This window comes from Meleagris gallopavo, chromosome 5 (assembly GCF_905368555.1).
Source record: "Meleagris gallopavo chromosome 5, MGAL_WU_HG_1.1, whole genome shotgun sequence".
NCBI classification, from domain to species: domain Eukaryota; kingdom Metazoa; phylum Chordata; class Aves; order Galliformes; family Phasianidae; genus Meleagris; species Meleagris gallopavo.
This window is the reverse complement of record NC_139408.1, coordinates 55,991,744-56,010,608: the sequence shown is the minus strand read 5'-3', so window position 1 is coordinate 56,010,608 and position 18,865 is coordinate 55,991,744. Positions and strand designations below refer to the sequence as shown.

Below are 18,865 nucleotides of genomic sequence, written 5' to 3'. Positions count from 1 at the left end.
AGCGCAGGCGGACGAATGGCATCCTGCCTACATGGGAGCAACAACTTCTTCGGTGAGCAGAAGAATTCCTAACGCAGCCCCAATTTAGTTGCACCAGAGCTGCTTCTTACCCTTTGAAATCATAACTGGAAGCCTTTTATTTATTTATTTTTTTAACAGTGTTTTGATTCCTTTTTAATAAATACCTAATCCCTTGCTGCAGGGGGTGGGAGTGTTTTCCATCCAGCGTTTTTGGTCCTGAGGGGAGGGGGAAGGGAGTGCCTCTATGGCTTTCCAGCAGCCACCCGCTTTCCTGGAGTGAAAGAGCCTCATTGAGCGATTCTGAAGGTAACCTGTCCAAATTCTCCTTTTACGTGGTAAAACCATAAATTTGCTGCAGCACGGCGCCTTTGAGGGAAGGAGATGGAATGTCAAGGAGCCTGTGCTTCGTCACGAACAGTCTGGTAACAAAGGCAGCATCTGTTAATTGCATTGCACTTATCAAAATCTCCCCTTCATATGACAAAGTTCCATTTTAATAGGTGTGAAAAGTTGTGGGATTTGATGCCGCTGTCTTAAAATCATCTCGCAGGCCCTGGATGATTAAGTTGTTTCTTTTGTATTTAATTGGAGGACAAGCAGAGGTTGAAGAAACAGCTTTATGTTCTAAACGCTCGTTAAAATCTTTACTCAGATAAGGACTGTGAGCGTGCAGGGGTGACTCGTCAAGCTCTAAGCTGCAAGTGATTTTCTTACAGGTGCATAAAACACCTCTCTGTGTCCCTTAGAGCTGGAAGCTCCTGCTGCAGGCGTGTGCCGTGGCACTGGGCAGCGAGCTCCGTAACAGCAAGCTGTGCATAGAGACCTGCCTGCAGCTTCCATGCCAGGAAGGGCTGCGGTTTGGGGTACAGAGGTGCTGTGTTGATTGATGTGCTGTGAAGTTGAACATGGTGTAGTATACACAAGATACCACCTGGCTGCTAACTGGCCCTGAGGTTCCAAGAATTGACACATTCAGCATGACGTGTTAGTTTAGCTTCTTGCCACCCTGTACCTTCACAGCACGGGTGGTTCAGTACAGTATTCAAATGCTAGTTACTTTATTAACCTCAGATATTGTGCATTTCAGTATTTTGCTGCTGATTTTAATCTCTTCTCCCATCAGTGCAGTGCAATGAAGGTGGCAGCTTTTCTTGCCCCCATTATAGCTGAGCCTGTAAGGAAAACATAGTGCTGGTCTGAAGGTTGCTGTTCAAGATCATGCAGTTGTGGAAGCATGCCTATCTCCTGTCACAATCTACTGCTTTTTTTCTTTCCTCTCGTGAGTTATTTGGACTCATGTACAGATGGGAACATCTAGTATTATTAAGCTTTGGAAGGAGGTCTAAGTGAAAGCTGCTGGTCAGACCCCAGCTTCTCAGATCTGGGAGCTCTGCAGTGGGGGAGGCACAGGAATGCTGCTTTGGTATATGTGGCTGCTCAGTTCTTGTTCGTACCACATTTTCTGGTCTTGTTTTCTAAGCTGTTTTGACTTTAATAACTTACCAAAGTTAGAATCTATTAAAGTCATAATGACAGACTTATTAGAGGCAATGTTTTTACTTTTTTTTGTGTGTAAACATTATCCTTTTTAAAGAAATGTCGCTCTCCCCCCCAGTAAATCAGAACAAGAATCAGGACAACTGCTTATCATGCAAATCCTGGGTGTAGCTGTGGAATTAGTATGTATTTATTCCCCAGATAACTTATTTTTTTTGCCCCCTTTCGACTATTTGCTGTATCACTTGCTAATCCTGCTGTTGCAGTCTCATGCCCGTACCATCACTAGAGATACATGTGCCTCTGTAGGCATGGTTGTTTTAATCAAGCTATTTTGGGCTTCAAAAGCAGTGAAAGCACTGCAAGGCTGGCTTTGCCTTTGGGGGCCTTGTGCAGCTTGCATTGGTGGCAGCCCAGTCTGCTGGTTGGCGACCTGCACATAGCAGGGGGTTGGAACCAGATGGTCATTGTGGTCCTTTTCAACCCAGGCCATTCTAGGATTCTGTGATTATGATTCACCTGGGCAGCCACAGTGAGGTGTGGGTTTCTGCAGTGTCAGTGCAGTGGGTATCGGAGGCAGATGATTAAATATAGCTCAAGGATGCCTCGATGTGTTGCAGTTGCACCTCCCCTTGCAGTACATGTTTACATAGATCACTGTCCTACACGTCTGAGGTTCAGCTGCCACTTTCATATGGAATTGCTGCTGGGTGGCTGTGCGACTGCCCGATAATGTTTTGAGAGTAAAAATACCCTACAGAGGGACATGCAAATGGCCGTTAAGGAAACATCATTTCTTTAATTAGTCAGAAATGGCTGACTGTTACCTTGGGGTGCAGAAAGCACGGTCTTTTCCAAACGATTAACAAAAAATTCCTGCTTAGAAGCTGCTATGTCTGCAGTTCATAGCAAAGTACTGGCATGTAGGTAGGACGGAGGCTGAATTTCTGCCAGTTGAAATCTTGCTGTCCTAATGTGCTGTTCTTTACAGTGCTTGGAAGCCAATATGCAGCGTTCTTCTGCCTCGCAGCAAAACAAGTAGTGATTAAAAATTCAGCAGATGTTGTGGTTGGTTTAACTACTTGTTCTTGCATCATTCAGGTCATATCGCACAATTAATGTTGCTAATGTTCAGTCTTAGCTTTTTTTGTTCTAAGAATGGAGATTATCAGAACCACCATGGGATTTATAGAGCTGTTTTGGCAGGAACTAAGCTACATGAAGTAAATTATTCAGAACTGTTTTCTTCCTTCCTCTAGCTTGGAGGATCTCTTCTTTATTTCTCAAATACTATCTGTTTGTGCCAGGCAGGGCTTTCTTTTCTGCAGCTTTTCTCACTTTGACTCTGAAAGTGTTTTCTTTTGATAGCTTTGAGATAAGTGACTCCCTGCTTGAGAAGAAGAGGAAAGGGAAAAAACCCACCACGATAGGTGTAAGTGCTTGCTTGCTTTGTTGAACTCAGTATTTCATTTGGCCACAGAAGTATTTTTGTGAAAGCATTTTCGCTTTGTTTCAGGCAGAGCTTCCTGCTGCTTTCAGAACCTCTGCTTTCAGTGTTGCTCAATGTTGGTTAATAGCATGCAGTCCTGTGTGTCGTGTATTTGCCTTGCAAATGACATCAGTTTGGATTATCCTTTCTCTTCCCAATATTCCTTTAAACGTGCAGAGCTTTGGCATTCTTCTAGCAGCAAACAGGGGTTCTGGATACCTTTCCTGGAGCTACAAAGCAGCATTAATGCATCAAGCTTGTGGCTTGTTCTCGCTTTCTTCAGAAGCTGGTGCCTCTTCTGCAATATGAGAAGCTTCCCGTCACATCATGGTGAGCATAGGGTTGGTTTTGATTGACCTCCCAGTGCTTTTTTGGCTCAGGCTGGCTCTATATGCTGGGCATCCCTTGGCAGATGCCCTCTGGGCTGGATGTGCCTGCAGGGCTGCTCACTGCATAACCACTGAGGTCAAGGCGAACCGCTGAGGGAAGTTGCTGGGTTTTTGGGTGTCTTTGAGACAAACTTCCTGTGCTGGAGCAGCTGTAGACTTTTGTGCACAGAGAAACTGAATTCAGAATGTAGAGCACAGGTTGAGTATCTTGGTCAAGGGCACTTGGGGTTCAGCCATCCTTCATTACGCTGCTGCAGGGAGCTCGAGAACTGCCGGGCTTAGGAGAAGGCTGTATCTTTTCAGCATGAAGTAAGTGAGAAAACAGTAAGAATGCACAAATCCAGATTTTCCATTACAGTATATGATGTACAATATAGAATAGATATGCCTATAAGCTAGGTTTTGGAGAAGTAATGGGCAGAATGTGGAGACTTTCCCAAGTAAGCACGTTGTTTGAACATGAAATTCAGATACTTTTTCATTTTGGTTCTGTCAATTAGCAGATCAGGAGGATGTGTTTTTAGACAAAGCAGGCATTTTTCTTTGGAGGAAACTGTTTGGACTGTTTTGTGCAAATGTACTTCATGGAGAGAAATTGCTTCAGTGAAATTATGGATAGATAACTGCAGGACAAGGGGAAATGGTTTGAAGTTGAAGGAGGGAAGATAGAGGTTGGATGTGAGGGGGAAGTTGTTTGCTGTGAGAGTGGTGAGGTGCTGGAACAGCTGCCCAGAGAGGCTGTGGATGCCCCGTCCATCCCTGGAGGTGTTCAAGGCCAGGTTGGATGGGGCCCTGGGCAGCCTGGGCTGCTCTGAAATGTGGAGGTTGGTGGCCCTGCCTGTGGTGGGGGGTTGGAGCTTCGTGATCCTTGAGGTCCCTTCCAACCCTGGCCATTCTGTGATTCTGTGGTAGTCAATTGATTTGAAAAATGAGGTCTTGAATAGAAATCCAACCCCAGTCTCTTTAGTTTTATGTCTAGAATGATGGAAAACAAGTACTCAGATGGTGTTTCTTTAATGTTTCTGGTACCATATATGCATTATTGCATGCTGTACTTACAGAATTGATATTTAGGATACGTATAATTGCTAATTGCAAAAATAACTTTGCACACAGCTTATTCCATCTGTCAGAACAACCAGAGCGAGGCTGACTTTACTTATTTGGGGCCTTACTGCTGTGCTAATTACTAAGTGTGAACTTTGGAAATAACTTGAGACTTTATTAATTTTAAGCATCCCTAGCAACTGTAAGCCACTTCTAGCTCACTTTATGCTTTGGGTGCTTTACCAGCTTGGATTTAGTAAGCTTCAGTAGCATCTTTTTCCTCTTCCCAATGACTTGCACACCTAACAGCAGCTTGCTGCCATTTCCACTATCTTTCAGCCTGGGATCTGACACAGTTCCTTCTGTCATTTGAGTGCAAAAAAACCTCTCAACAAAGTGTTGAAATTAAATTCTCTTAAAGTGAATGCTGAAACAGTACCATTAAAAATGAGGTTTCAGTCATTCTGTTGCACAGCGTGAGGAGCAGCTGATGTGTTTTAGGTGTAGGTGGGTTTTCTAAAAGTAACCCTGGGGAAACTGGGGCACATCAAGTCTGATCCTAATTCTGTGAAAAGCTATTCTCATTGTGTGAATTCATAAGCTCTGAAGAGTTTGATTTAAAGTCATCCTTGCATGTAGTTACTGAACGCCCTCTGTTAGTAAGAGGCTGCTCTTTTGCTTCATTTTTTAGCATCTCAAGGTGGTTTTGTGAGGTGCCAGGCAGAGAAGGCCTCTAATTGGTAAAATTTGAAAAAGATTGGATTTTTCTAGTAAGGAATCTATAAAGGAAAATGGAAATGGTTTTATTGGACTGTTCTGGAGTGGTTAATATCCTCTTGGATGGATGGAGAACTGGGGAGTTCCTTCTTTGGGAAGATCAGGGTCGTATTGCTGGGCTCTGGTTTGTCTTGAGCTGGCAGAAAGTCGAGCATAAAATGTTGCCTGTAAGTCACACTGCAGTGTGTCATACTGGAGGTTATGTTTTAAAGTGAGTTTGGATTCTGGGTTGGAAGAAGACTTGGGATGGCTGAAGTTGGGATAGTTGCTAGCACTGAGCTGGAGGTTCATTCTCTGTCTTGTGTGCTGCTTTACGAGACAGCCCAGCTCCTTCTTGATTTATAAAGCTCTTAATTGAGGTCTTTGCTCTGAACTTTGCCTCACCTAAGCTTTTATTGCAAAATATAAAGATGCCTTCCTTGGTGCAGCATCTGCTCTGGCACTTTGCTCCTGGTCTGTTTTGTGTTTTGCTAAATGTGTGCAAGGCTGCTGCTTGTCCCCTCTAGCAGCTCTTTCCCAGAGTGTCAGTGTTCTGCTCTCGCTCTGATTGCACTGCCTGGGATGTTCAGCGTTGCCCAGAGAAGCAGTGGATGCCCCCTACCTGGAATCATTCAGGGCCAGGCTGGATGTGCTGTGAACGACCTGCTCTAGAGGGAGGTGTCCCTGCCCATAGCAGGGGGTTGGAACTGGATGGTCTTAAAGCTCCCTTCCAACATGAACCATTGTGTGATTTGCCTTTCTGAGCTCGTGCCCTGAACAGCAGGCCTGGGTGATCCTCTGCCACTGCTCTTGAAATGCTTATTTTTGAGGGGTTACTGATAGCAATGAATGTGGTGAGCTTAAAGGTCTTTTCCAGCCTTAATGAGTCTGTGATTCTAACTTACGGAGAGTTCATTTTTAATACAGCACTGCAGTCTTCTGAATGAGAGCTCGGAGTGGTTCGAGTGATGAGATGCTCCCTGTGCTGATGGTGCATGAGATGTCAGAGACAGGAGACTAAACCAGTTGTCCTAATGATTGGTTGGTTATGCTTTAACACCTTACCCGATTGCTAAAAGGTGTCCAGTGACACGGCAGCTATAGTCTTCAGGGTAAATGGTAAGATAAAACACCTAGGCAGCAATGTGCAGCTCTGTAAGGGAAAATGGAGTGCAGGCTGTTTAGGTAAAACAAGCCAACATACCACAGAATCATAGAATTATTAAGGTTGGATAAGAACACTGAGATCTCCTAGTCTAGCTGTCAACCCATCAGCACTGTGTCCAGGCTGGAGTCAGCAAAGCCATGGAGTGCCACCTGTGTCACATTCAGCTCCCAGAAGCTTGGTGAGAGATGCTAACAGTTAAAATTAGCAGGAGCAGCCATGTTTTTTCGTTTTCCTGGTGCTTTTCCTGGAGCAGCCCAAAACAGGCATATTAACCTTAATATATGAATTTGTGTGGGAGCCTGAGAACGGTGTCCCACTAAGTAAAGCTAGCCAAGTAAAGAAAGAACTTCCTTCTGAGGAGATGCTGAGAATGCCTTCTTTGGTCTGCCAGCCAGGCCAAGCCAGGCTTGTTAGCAGCTTGTGACAGCTCTACTTTGCTTTGTAGGTATTTTAAGTGGTGGGGGTAGCAGAGCCAGGAGGAGATGTGATAACGACTGTGCTTCCTTTTCTTTTTGGGGGAGAGAGGAGGGGAGGAGATGGGCCTAATTGCATACCTTCCAAATGCAGTTACTTCATTACTGAATTATCACCGGAGCAGCCCTGCAGTCTGTTCTGATAGCAGATAAGTGGCGTGGCTTGCAGCACTTCAATCTAAACAAAACTTAAGTGCTCTTTCCTTTTTCCCTGGAGTGAAACTGTAATTTAATTACATGAATGTTAGCCAGGGCAAAGTTTTCTTCAGCTGTCGTGATGCTTCTCTGGGTTTGTGTGTGCTAGAGGTGTGTCTGCAGTGTAGCAAAAGTATCCTAAAATTTCTTGCCTGGCAGCTTCAGGTGAGGTTTCTCCTAGAGCTTTGCCAGGTGAAGATACATAGCGCTCATGTTATTTGTCCTAAAAGATTTAAATAAAAACTAAATGCTAACTGGTTTACATTTGCTTCCACAGAGATGCATTAATGAGTTTCTGTCTGCATTAGATCCTGAATAGCCAAATTGAACAGCTGGAGTCAGCTTCTCCACCAGTCTGCTGCCATAGAACAGGAGCCCTGCGGTGTGAGTGGGCTTGGGGAACAGCCTGTACCTGAACCACATTGCTTCTGTTCCCCAGCGGAGGGAGAAGTGGCCCTCAATGCAACCCGTGTGATGCAAAAGAGAATTAGTGGGCAGAGCTTCAGGGAGGACTCCTTGTCTTCCTTTGAAACGGGATAAAAGTGCGTTTGTGCATCGGTGTGAATCCTGATAAAATAGCTCCTTGGAACTGATGATTCAGATAGATGGTGCTTCTGAAATTTGCTGCTTACAGCCATGGGACACCACAGAGAAATGCCTGGATCTTGGGTAGCATAGGACTGGTCAGTGCTTAAACTCTTGTCCGAGTAACGTTTTCTTTTTGGATTGCTGCAGAACTGTTTAATCTGATCTATTCCTATAGAGACAGCTGACTGTGCAGTCTGAGCTGTGTACAGTTCTTTGTCTCTGACTTTGACTCGAATGGAAATGTAGTTTGTTTTTTAATTAAATTGAACTCAACTGTCACTGCCCCAAAGGGGGTCTGTTCTTGCAAGCTGTGCTTGGATTCGAGGCAGTGCTCTTGGCTCTGGCTGCTTCTTGCTGTAAGCATGGTAACTCAAGTCAGGGTGATGGGAGGATGGTAACGCACTAAGACAGATATTTGATGACGAGTGAAGTGTCTTGGGAAAGAAAATGTAATGTGCTTTTTTATGTTGATAGATTATTATATTTTTTTTTTCTGAAGTTTGGGCTTGGTTGTGTTGGTTGTAACTTGGCTGCTGGGTTGGTCGTGTAGAATAACACTATACTGATCCAGCTGCAGCATTAAGCTCTTGGAATAGCTTAAGGTGAAGGGATGGTGGATTTCAAATAATTAAAGAGTGAGAGGCCCCCTGGTCAGGTCTTGCATTGGTTGAGTGGCTTTCAGAGAGAAAAAGACCCACACGTGCTTTGCAAACTGGTGTGTACATAGTGCACTGGAGTGGATCCATGCTTTGATAAGAACAATATGGGTCTCTTAATGAGACGAACTGCATCACCTTTTTTTAAGGAGGCATTTATTTCTTTTTGTGAAAAAAATGACATGTTACTTTGGAAATCTGTAGCTGAACACTGCTCTGCTTTCGTCCATGGATATTGCAGGGACAGGAGGCTGGAGGTCGGGTTGGGCATTATCTAAAGAAAAACAAGATTGAAGCCTGATAAGTACTCTAGAAGCAGGGCTACCTGATTCAGCTTGTTCTTGGCCACTGCTGCTTCAGAAAGCTGCTGGCCACGTGATCCTTATGCAAGTCCTGCTTCCCCAAATGGTCTGTCTGACTTGCCAGCACTGCAGTTGGTATTTGGGAATTGCTCTGGGGTCTGTGCAAGCTGATAAGGCTCCTGTGGCCATTTGGGGTGGTGAAGTTGTCCTTCCCCGTGCTCAGTTTCTTGAAGCTTGTTAACCAACCCCTTCCAGCCTTGAATCTTCCCAGGCCTTTATTTACCTGTTGATGGTTGAACTGTGCCCTCAGCATTTCCTTCCTTTTGTGTGTTTGCCTTGCAGGTGTGGTTGCTCTGCTGAGCAACCTGAAGCCATGTAAGGATTGTTGCAGTCAGTGTGCGGACTGGGAAAAGGATGCTGAGTGGCTGCAGGTCTTTGCATTTTGGTGCTTGTCAGCTGGGATGGGTGTGTGGGCCTACTAGAAAGCTTCAGCATCCATCACGGGGGTGTGATCTGTCTTGAATGTAGAAAGTAAACTGAAGGTAAATTATCTACTAGCAGAGAATTTATTGGGAAAAAGTCTAACGTGGATCTGTGATAGATAGAAATCACATAGATTTCTGTTGGCATGTACATGTGAGCAAGTTTTCCTTGTTGCAGAAGCCGGGTTGATTTTTCAGGGCTGGATAGCATCAGTTCTCTATCTAGGAAAGAGAAAACACTACCTGACTTAAATGTAAATTCCTAGGTCGTTAATGAGAAGGACTCCTATCCTAAGTAACTTGCTCAGCCTATGTTATGTTGCAGGAGCTCCATGGAGATGAAGCCTACTGGCTTTATTTGGATCTGAAATCCGCTTCGTTTCAGGTTGCCATGAGAATCTCTGCTCCTGCAGTGCTTCAGCCTTGGAACTGGGTAACACGTTGGGTGTCTGAGGGCTGAGGCTGGGGCAGGTCTGAGTGCTTTGGTGGCTGAGGTGGCATTGGCACGTGGCACTTGTCAGGGTGCGTACTCCTGAATGACAGCAGCCTGTTCATCCCTTCGTAATTTGCAATTTGTATTTAAAAGCAAAGGGATTTAAACGCTGTGTTTTTTCTTGCAGTTGTGGTCCACAGCAGCAATTAGCTGTCGTGATGTTTGGCGCTGGTGGCTAATTGCGTAAGTTGACATTGCTAAAGAGAGCAGGGAGTTGAGCAGGGGTGTTTGTACATTCAGCAACCTGGTATAATTCAGGTCTGAATCAAGCTCAGACTCACGCTCAAACAGGTTGTGGAATTTATTTATACAACACCACTGGGGTGTGTGGCATTGCAGAGACAAATAAACGATGGTTCCCAGCCCTGAGGCTTGTGTTTAGTGTTAGATAACACAGTATGGGTTAATTATAGCCAAGGACCTGGGCGGGGGGGGGGGGGTTAGGAACAGGTAAGGGTTACGTCGGTACCCGAGTGTTCCTTGTTGTGCCTACAGCTCTCTAATGGCACTGTGAAGAAAGTATGGGTGCGTCTGAGGTTACGGGAAGGATGGAGGTCAGCTCTGCAGGAGGAAGCGTTGAGTGAGTTACAGAAGTCGTGTGGATTACTAAGAAAAAGCGGAAGGAGGTGAACTGAAACGGGTTGAGTGCACAGGGAGTGGCTGTGTTTACATGGAGACCTAATATGGAGCAGCAATCGGGCTGCAAGGTCGTGGGTTTGGGTGTTGTGATCAGCAGCCAGATCCCTGAATGCCTGTGCTCAGTGTGAATGGAGGAGCAGCTAAAGGAAGGGGTCTGGAGTTGATGCTTCAAGCTTTCCGGTTCCTCTTTGTAGTCCCTGCTGTCCCTGCAGCCTGGGACCTGTGGTTCTGAAGCAGCTTTTTCCCAGTAGCTGCTTCCTTGGTGGCAAGGCAGCCGCCTTTGAAGGCAGTTGGGCTCTCTTTGGGGTGTATTTGCTCAGTTGACACTTAGGACTCCTTCCAATTGACCTCTTTGCAGCATTTCAGTACCTAAAGGGAGCCTACAAACAGGAGGGGAATCAACTCTTGGAAAGGGTTGACAACTACAGGACAAGGGGAAATGGTTTGAAGTTGAGGGAGGGGAGATTGAGGTTGGATGTGAGGGGGAAGTTGTTTGCTGTGAGAGTGGTGAGGTGCTGGAACAGCTGCCCAGAGAGGCTGTGGATGCCCCGTCCATCCCTGGAGGTGTTCAAGGCCAGGTTGGATGGGGCCCTGGGCAGCCTGGGCTGCTCTGAAATGTGGAGGTTGGTGGCCCTGCATGCGGCAGGAGGGTTGGAGCTTCGTTGTCTTTGAGATCCCATCCAACCTGGCCATTCTGCAATTCTGTAATTGGTGGTTTTCTGACTGTCAGCATTGTACTGGTGGTTCCTGTATACCATTTGCAGTGGGGTGAATGAGCAGTGTTCCTGGACTGGCTTTTTGTGTTAAACTGGCAGATCTTTTTGGTTTCAGGGGCTGGCTAGTCATTAACTTGTAACTAATTTCCTTTTTCCTTCCCTTTTGCTCTTCAGAAATGTGATTCTCGTGAGTGTGCAAGGAAACCCACAGAACTATAATGTCTAACACTACAAGGAATAACAACTGTTTGAAGGTACCACCCTTTTTTAACTAATAAACTACTCTGTTATAGGTTGGGTTAATGATGGAGTGATCTTTGGTTCGCAGCCAAAGCTCAATGTGAAGATCCACATCTTATGTAATGCCCTCTTTTCCAGGATGGTGACGGTGGTGTGACACTGCACTCTTTTATTTCCAGAAAAGCTTTGTGCAAACTACCACCTGATCCGTCTGCTGAGGGGACCACCCTTATTTCTCTGTGAAAGATCTCTCTAGGCAGGTCTGGTGTTGCTGTAGGAACAGATGGTAGCTTCTATTCAGAGAGCTGAACTTCCCTCGTCCTTCGTGGCCATCCCTGGAAACATATTGCCCTTCTTCAGTGATGCGTCATGGCTGGCCTGTTTGTCACGATGTTAATGACAGCCTGGGTCATCTTTCTTGACAAGAGGCTTCAAGCCCTATTTAGGGAGAATATTAAGATAAAGTGCAGTTGGACTGTAGCACTGAGATTGCAATGTCTCAGCTGTTTGTGCTGCATTAACCAGCTCTCGGGCGTTGGCTTGATCTGCTGCCTGATCCTGCAGTGATGCCATAATACTGAATTTTGGACTGCCCTGTACATTTCCATGGCAACAGACTGATGTCACGGGCTCAAGGACATGACTTCAGCGTACGATCATGCGGAGGCACGATCAGATTTGGGAAGGTGAAAGCTGACTAATGCACATCTCAAAAGCCGGCGAGGGGAGTGTAGGTAACGGCTGACCAAGCAAGGTGTTTCAGTATGAAAATTCCCCTGTCAGGCAGAGGAGGATGTGATGATGTCTTTAAGGCAGGACCGTTCGGCGCTATGAGCTTCTGTTTACAGGGGATAAGCAGACATCCAGCAGGTATCCTGTTTCTTTTCAGCAGGTGGTGTTCTGGGCTGGGGGAACTTGCTTGTTGGTTTCAGACCTTTGAAAGGTCAATGTTTTGTTGTGTTGTTATTTTAGAGAGCTTCTCGTTAGCATACTTGTTAGTGTACTGAGACAGCTTTTTCTTGCATAGTGTACAAATAGCTTAATTGGTTTTCCAAAGCTTCTATTTTATCCATGATATTGGAAGGTGGAAGGGGAACTCTGCATCTGCGTTATGGTCACATTTTCCTATATCCTATTAGCAGATTCCAAGATTGTTTAATGTGATCTCCACCCATTTCATTTGGCTGCAACCTTTGCTCCCATGAAAACAAGGCTGATTGTTCTGAATTGCTGTGTGTATGTGCTTTGGCACGGCATGAAGGTACCTATAATAACACAACCATTGTCTAGAAAAAAAAAAAAAGCAGTTTGCAGTAATAACTACAAATAAAAGGGTGCAGTACTGGGGCAAAGGCAGATAATGGTCGTTTTCCCACCCATTCTGTGCAACAGCTTCTCAACGTGGTCACCCCTCTGCGTGACACTGATGTGGGCTTCAGCCTGGTATGTGAATATTAGGAGTGAAGGACTGAAATATTTGCATGCTGTTCCAAGTTTCTCTTTCCTGGACGCAGTTCCATTGCTCATATCTACGGACGGGGAGGCTGAATGACTTTTGCACAATGCGGTGTTTTATTTGCATGCTGTGAGCAGTTTAACAAGTGTATGTGCTAAATGAAGCATTTCCACTTTCAGTCATCATCTGATGCACCCTTTAAAAAAAAAAAAAAAGGGGGGAGGGGGGAAAAAAAAGTGCCTTGAGGTTGAACAGTGGGGATTTGAGGGGTGACATTGTGCTGTGTGCAGCGGATGGCTGCTTGTGCCAAGCCTGAACGTTCACTTGAATTGCTGTGGGATTTAGCAAGTGACCAGCTCAAACTCCTTCGTGCTGAAGTAATTTATACTCATCTCTACACTTCCTGGAATAAAAGCTGTTACAGGGCAAGATTTGGAAAGAACCTAATTGTTTTCAATGTTCAGTGTCACAGGGATCGAGGATGTTGAACAGAACCTGGCATTTCTTACAGCAGTTTGGTTGCCTCCCAGGACAGGAAGCTGTGGAGTGTTTAAGAGACAGGGAAGGAGTTTAGCAACCCTCTCTCTAAATCAGAATGCTTGAATCTTGGTGCCTGGCCTGGAACTGAAAGGGCTGGAAGCTCAGCAAGATTTAGTGTTCTGCATGGCTTGGCAATGAACACCAAGATAATGGTGATGGGCTATCAAGAAGGCAGCCCTGCTAAAACGAGAGTCTTTGTGATACGGTCAAGGGGAAGGAAGTCTGCAGAACTTAGAAAAAGAACAGATGTTTTTGGAGGTGGGGGAAAAGCTTAACTATCCATGTAAGGGAGCCAGCAGAATGAACTTGATACCAAACAAAAGTAGGCACACCCAGTGTTGAGCACAGGGATCCTGGAAAGCTGCTCTGCTCTGCGGCGATGCTTTGCTGTTTGACAGATGTTGGATAAGGACATCTCACAGAGGCAATGTTACACGGTAATATGAAGCACCTGGGGGGTTGTGTGAGGGGTTGCACGAAGGTTGGGGGGTATTTGATGCTGCTCTTTAATGTTGACACTGATTTTTAACAGGTATATAAATAATAGTTGAAGCAGAATGTCAATCTCCGTGAGGGAACTGATGACAGAAGATGCATTAAACAAGAGGGAGGGGTCTCTTGTAGGGTGTGTTTATGGGCAGTGATGACTGGAAGTGTGATATAACAGACTGCTGATCCTGCGTGTCAGACTATGAGTGGCAGTGATTTTTTTTCAGGTCACTGAAACTCGAGTCCAAACAAAAATATTTTACTCTTACTAATAGGTTAATCCACTGTAATTGGCTGAGGAATAAACCCATGGGAACTTCCCTGTCTGTACGTGATGCACAGCCTCTGCTGTCTGCTTGGCAGCTGCACCTTCAGATAATTAAAAGCTGTTTTTGAAATCTGCTGTTCTGGATGCTGTTATTTATTTATTTATTTGCATCTCGCAGCTTCTCTGAATGCCATCAGTCACTCTTCTGCCTAGTCTATAAAAGCCGAGGAAGTGTGGGATCAGGACATGAAAGCTGCAGATGGATCTTGTGCTTTGAAACCCAAACCAACCATCAGCTCTGAGGTTAGGTGAATGTGTGAGGTTTGATAGCACCCACCTTACACTTCTGAAAATAATGCAACTTCCCCAGTCCAGTGTGAAACATTTAAAGTTCACTCTTCCTTTATGAGATCTCACATCATTTGCCCCTCTAAAATCAATAATCAAATTTCCACGGCTGCCTTCTCTGAGAAGCAGCTGTAATTACCCCCAAATTACAGGAGGTGCTCAGCACAGGGATCCTCTGGTTTCAGCACATATTTTCATTGCTCTGTAGTGTTTTGAGAAGCTGAAGGGTGGGATGCAGCTACAGTGACTTTCCAGATTCCTAACAGTGTGAGGGACTGTTTTTAATAGTGATGATAAAAACAGTTATTCCCAGTTGGAGGTTAGTCAGTGGTACAATTATCAGAGCTATGAAATAGTGCAGAGATGGCTCAGAATGGGGAAAAAAACAAAACAAAACAAAACAAAAAAACCCCACACCAACTCCAGCTTGTAGCTTATTTTCTTGAGGGAGCTGTTCGAAACTATTTCCTGCAGGCTCACAGAAAATTAGTCTGAGATGTTAAATACTGAGAGATGCTGCTGGTACAGCTTGATTATTACTTTGGTAATTCAGTTCTCAGGCTAGCAGAATGCAGCTGGCTTGCAGGGAAGGGTTTTGGTAGCAACGTGTTGACAAAAGGCAGTGCGATGAGCAGGACCTCTGGAGCTGGCATGTTTAATTTGCAAGGCTGTTCTTCTGTTGTGAGCACCACAACAGCTGCTCTGCTGGGAAGCCTAAAAATGTGCTGAGTGGTTTCACAGCAAAGTAACAGTCCCCAGCCTGATATCTGGTGCAGTTAAATCACCCTTCTGCGGAAAAAACAGTTTGGGGTACTCTATTTTTTTGGCTTGATTTCCTGTTGATTTGTTTCCTTATTTTCATTTGCATTTCTAATGTTCCATCCTAGAGGTGGAAACCTTGAAAAGACAATATTATTTTAGGAGGAAGTTTTTCAGCCAGAGGGTGGTGAGGCACTGGAACAGGTTGCCCAAGGAGGCTGTGGATGCCCCATCCCTGCAGGCATTCAAGGCCAGGCTGGATGTGGCTCTGGGCAGCCTGGGCTGCTGGTTGGTGACCTGCACACAGCAGGGGGTTGGAACTGGATGAGCATTGTGCTCCTTTGCAACCCAGGCCATTCTATGATTTTATTGGCACTGGGGGGAGCACTGAGCTATGTAGGAGCATGCTTATCCTTGTTCCTCTTGCTGATGAAGATGCTTTCACATTAACAAGCCTTCAAGTGCAGGCACAGGTCGCTGGATGTTGAAGATGAGGGTGAGAAGTGAGAGATGTGCAGCACACCTCCTCACAGTTAACAAGGTAATTGAATATGCACAACCTGTACCAAAATGCAGATGCTATTTTTAGTTTCTTGTTTTCTTTTAAAAAAGAATTCATGGCAGAATTTGTGCTATGCTTAGAATTTCTAAAAATTTAACTGTGTTGCAAGGCGTATTGACTGCAGGGCTCTGAAGAATGGGGAAACTATTTTTTGCATCAAGGAACTCTGAGTTATTAATGGAAAAAGTCTTTAAAATGTAACAAAGAAAATATCTGAAGATGCACAGGATTGGTAGGTTTCAGAATTAGCTTGGATATTTCAATAGCCTTTTGAAGCAGTCATCCAGAAACACTGTATTTAATGCTGGTCTGTACTGCCATTTACTTGCCAAGAAAACTAGCTTATCCATAGCTGGGTTATTCCAGCAGAAGATGTTTCATGTATATTCCTAAGAATTTGTTGAAAAACCCAACAAGCACATATTTTGAGTTTTAGCACATGCTATTGCTATTCTGTCTTCATCTGTAGCCTTAATGTGTCATCGGTTGTGTGCCAGTGCTTTTGGGTTCTCCAAAGCTTTTCTGGTCTGCCTGACCAAGCTTTGATTTGCACCCCAAAGCAGCTGAGCAGTGAGAAACCTGCTCTGCATCCAGATCTGCTCTCCAGATCGTCCACCTGAATTTCATTGCTTGTGGGTCTGGATAACCTGGGGGCATTGCTTCACAACTCCTGTTCTGGGCAAAGCCTGTTGGTGTGGGGGATGTTGAATTGTTCCTGGTTCAAATAGATGTAAGGAGCGAGCAATGGAAAGAGAAATATTAAACTAATGCCTTTCCCTTTTCCCAAGCTCAACTTCACGCTGTCAGGAGGTACAGGCATTCATTCTCTGATCTTGGTGCTTTTCCCCCCCTTTCTTTTGGTGTTTTTTGCCTGTTCTTCAGTATATTCTCCTGGAAGTGCCACTTGTTGGGCAGTGCCCTGTATGGAGCCATTGTGGAGCTGGCTGTGTCCCACAGAGAGCACCCCAGCTGTCCCTCCCACCTTGCCATCTTCATCTGATACAAGCAGTGAAGGAAACGATGGCAGTTTGAAGTTGTTTTCATTACAGGTTGGTGGGTTCTCAGGTTGCTGGCCAGCTGGGGTAGAGTTGAGATCCTTTAAGTGGAGCACAGTGAAGAGTTTTGGGCAATAGTGGCATGAGATTAACTGATAAAAACAGCCTCTGTTCAAAATCCAGGCTTTCTTCTCTCTGAGAGCTGTCACTTGGATGTAGGCAAATGGATCAGTTCAGAGTTGGATGTGTTGTGCTTTGTTGCTGCCCAAATTGGATAGCTGGCAAGTGTATCAGACCAGGCTGCTTTAGTGGAGTTGATGCTCTGAAAATGTTCTGAGTCTTAGGTTATGTTTTGTGGCATGTGGCTAGCTATACAGCTGAAACAAGTTAAGTATCAGAACAGCTTTTTCTTTTCAAAAATGCATCTGTAGACCATGTTAGAACCTCATGTTAATGAGCAATTTAGTTTTTTTTTTTGGTCTGAAATTGCAACTTGTTCTTCCTGAACTTCTTTTTATTAAGCAAGATACCTCTGGAAAGGAGTGAATCCAATGCTTGTTGAGAGGGTGTAGGTGGTGGTGTGCTTTTTGTGGGTGGGTTGTTTCTAAATACTCTTAACAAATCTGTTCTGTTGAAAGTTTGCTGTCCTCAGTAGAACTAATGGTGCCTTGAGCTATGAAATGTTAGGTGCAAAAGAGTTTGAGCTTCCTATTGAGTGTCAGCTGCTCTGAAGTTGGGTATACTTAGTTCAACTGTTTTCCTAAGTCTGGAAAGCTGCTGACATGGAAACCTCACATTTCGTACTTCAGCGTTTTATGTTATCCTGGCAAGATGAAAGATAGTTTTCTATAAATGTATGAAGTTTGGCCATCAGCAGGCTTACACAGCAACAAATGAAAATGTGAAAGGATTTTAAGTTTCTGACAAATCATCTGGCACATAGGTGCAAATTTATTGCAAAATAGAATGGCCTGGGTTGCAAAGGAGCACAATGCTCATCCAGTTCCAACCCCCTGCTATGTGCAGGTCACCAACCAGCAGACCATGCTGCCCAGAGCCACGTCCAACCTGGGGTCTCCATATATGAAAACAGGGTGGATTCAGGAATATATTACAAAAAATGGGCATTTTCAAGTACAGAAATACTGCACAGAAATCTCACAGTTACTTACAAAACACTTTTCTGTGAGCACTGTCATCTTTAACCTTCTGTTTCCCTTGCTCTAGCAGGGCTTCCAGTTGCTGAGCGTAGTTTTGGAGCCCACTGAGAAAAATTGGGATGCTTTTGGAATGCATAATGAATACTGTAAGTTGACAGCTCTCCAATGAGTTGGCTGAATGAATCCACTTTTTTTTTTTTTTTTCTTTCAAAGACTGGATTTTGCTGGGACAGGACAGAGAAATTTGCTGCGCAGCCCTTTGGTTAAGGGGAGTGATTCTGCAGAAAGAAACAAAAATCAGTTGCAGCTTGTCCTGCTGAGCTGTTGGGGCTGGACCTGTGCACACAGCATTTGGGGCAGTCTGCATCAAAGCACAGCTGTCATCCAAAGGCTTGTCCAAGCCAGAAGGAGCCATATTCAGCAAACATCAAAGCTGATAAATACAGTGATTAATACCAGGTCACCTACTGTGGCGTTCTCCTTATTAACAAAGCTTGCAAGAAGGAACTGTATTTGCCTATCTAGTAGCTTTAGAAGCCATTAAATACCCCATTTAGTCCTATGCACTGTGTGCTGTGTTGTGGGGAGACTTTATCTTACAGTGCCAAGCGGAGGATTTGTTTCCTGATGCTATTTCAGTATGTGCCAATAAAAAAGCCAGTCCTGTGCTGGAGTACAAAGATGCAGAGTTACATCTGTAGTCAGAAGAGTACTGCAAAGTAGTTCATTGCCACAAAACAGACAAAGAAACTGAAAATTAAGAATTAGAGTGGGTTTCGCTGTCCTGCTGGATCACTAACAAACCATTGCTGGCTAACTAGTGCATAATTACAGTCAGCCAGGCCATGTGATGGACTATTTATTAGCTGTTGCAGCAAAAGCACATCTACCAAATGCGTGCCAAAATGAGTCAAGTGAACCTCTCCAGCCAGGGTCCCTAATATCCAAAAAGCAAAACAGAGTGATGAAATTGCTGTTGACAATCTTAATCTGCAACATCACTGTCCTGATAATCATGATCTTCTTTAGCAAACTAACTTTGTGTTCCTGAGGAAAGATAGGATTGTGCTTTCTGGTTGTATCTGTCTGTCTCTGAAGTGGGACAGGTTGCTCCCTATTGGCATTCAGGTTGATCTC

At 44.7% G+C, this 18,865-nt stretch overlaps 1 protein-coding gene across 9 annotated transcripts in view; it reads left to right on the top strand.

Moving 5' to 3' along the window:
* Positions 1-18,865, top strand: part of FBXO34 (F-box protein 34) — a 36,167-nt gene that overhangs the window by 1,260 nt on the left and 16,042 nt on the right. For 5 of the 9 annotated variants that reach the window (XM_085225867.1, XM_085225881.1, XM_085225880.1 and 2 more), the window contains exon 2: positions 11,086-11,165. The exons of 2 other annotated variants lie outside the window; for them this stretch is intronic. The gene's annotated coding sequence lies outside the window, so the exon portion shown is untranslated. Of the gene's footprint in view, positions 1-11,085; positions 11,166-11,710; positions 12,022-17,858; positions 17,875-18,865 lie in introns of those variants that run through there. 2 more of the 9 variants (XM_085225871.1, XM_085225870.1) reach the window with 2 other exon arrangements.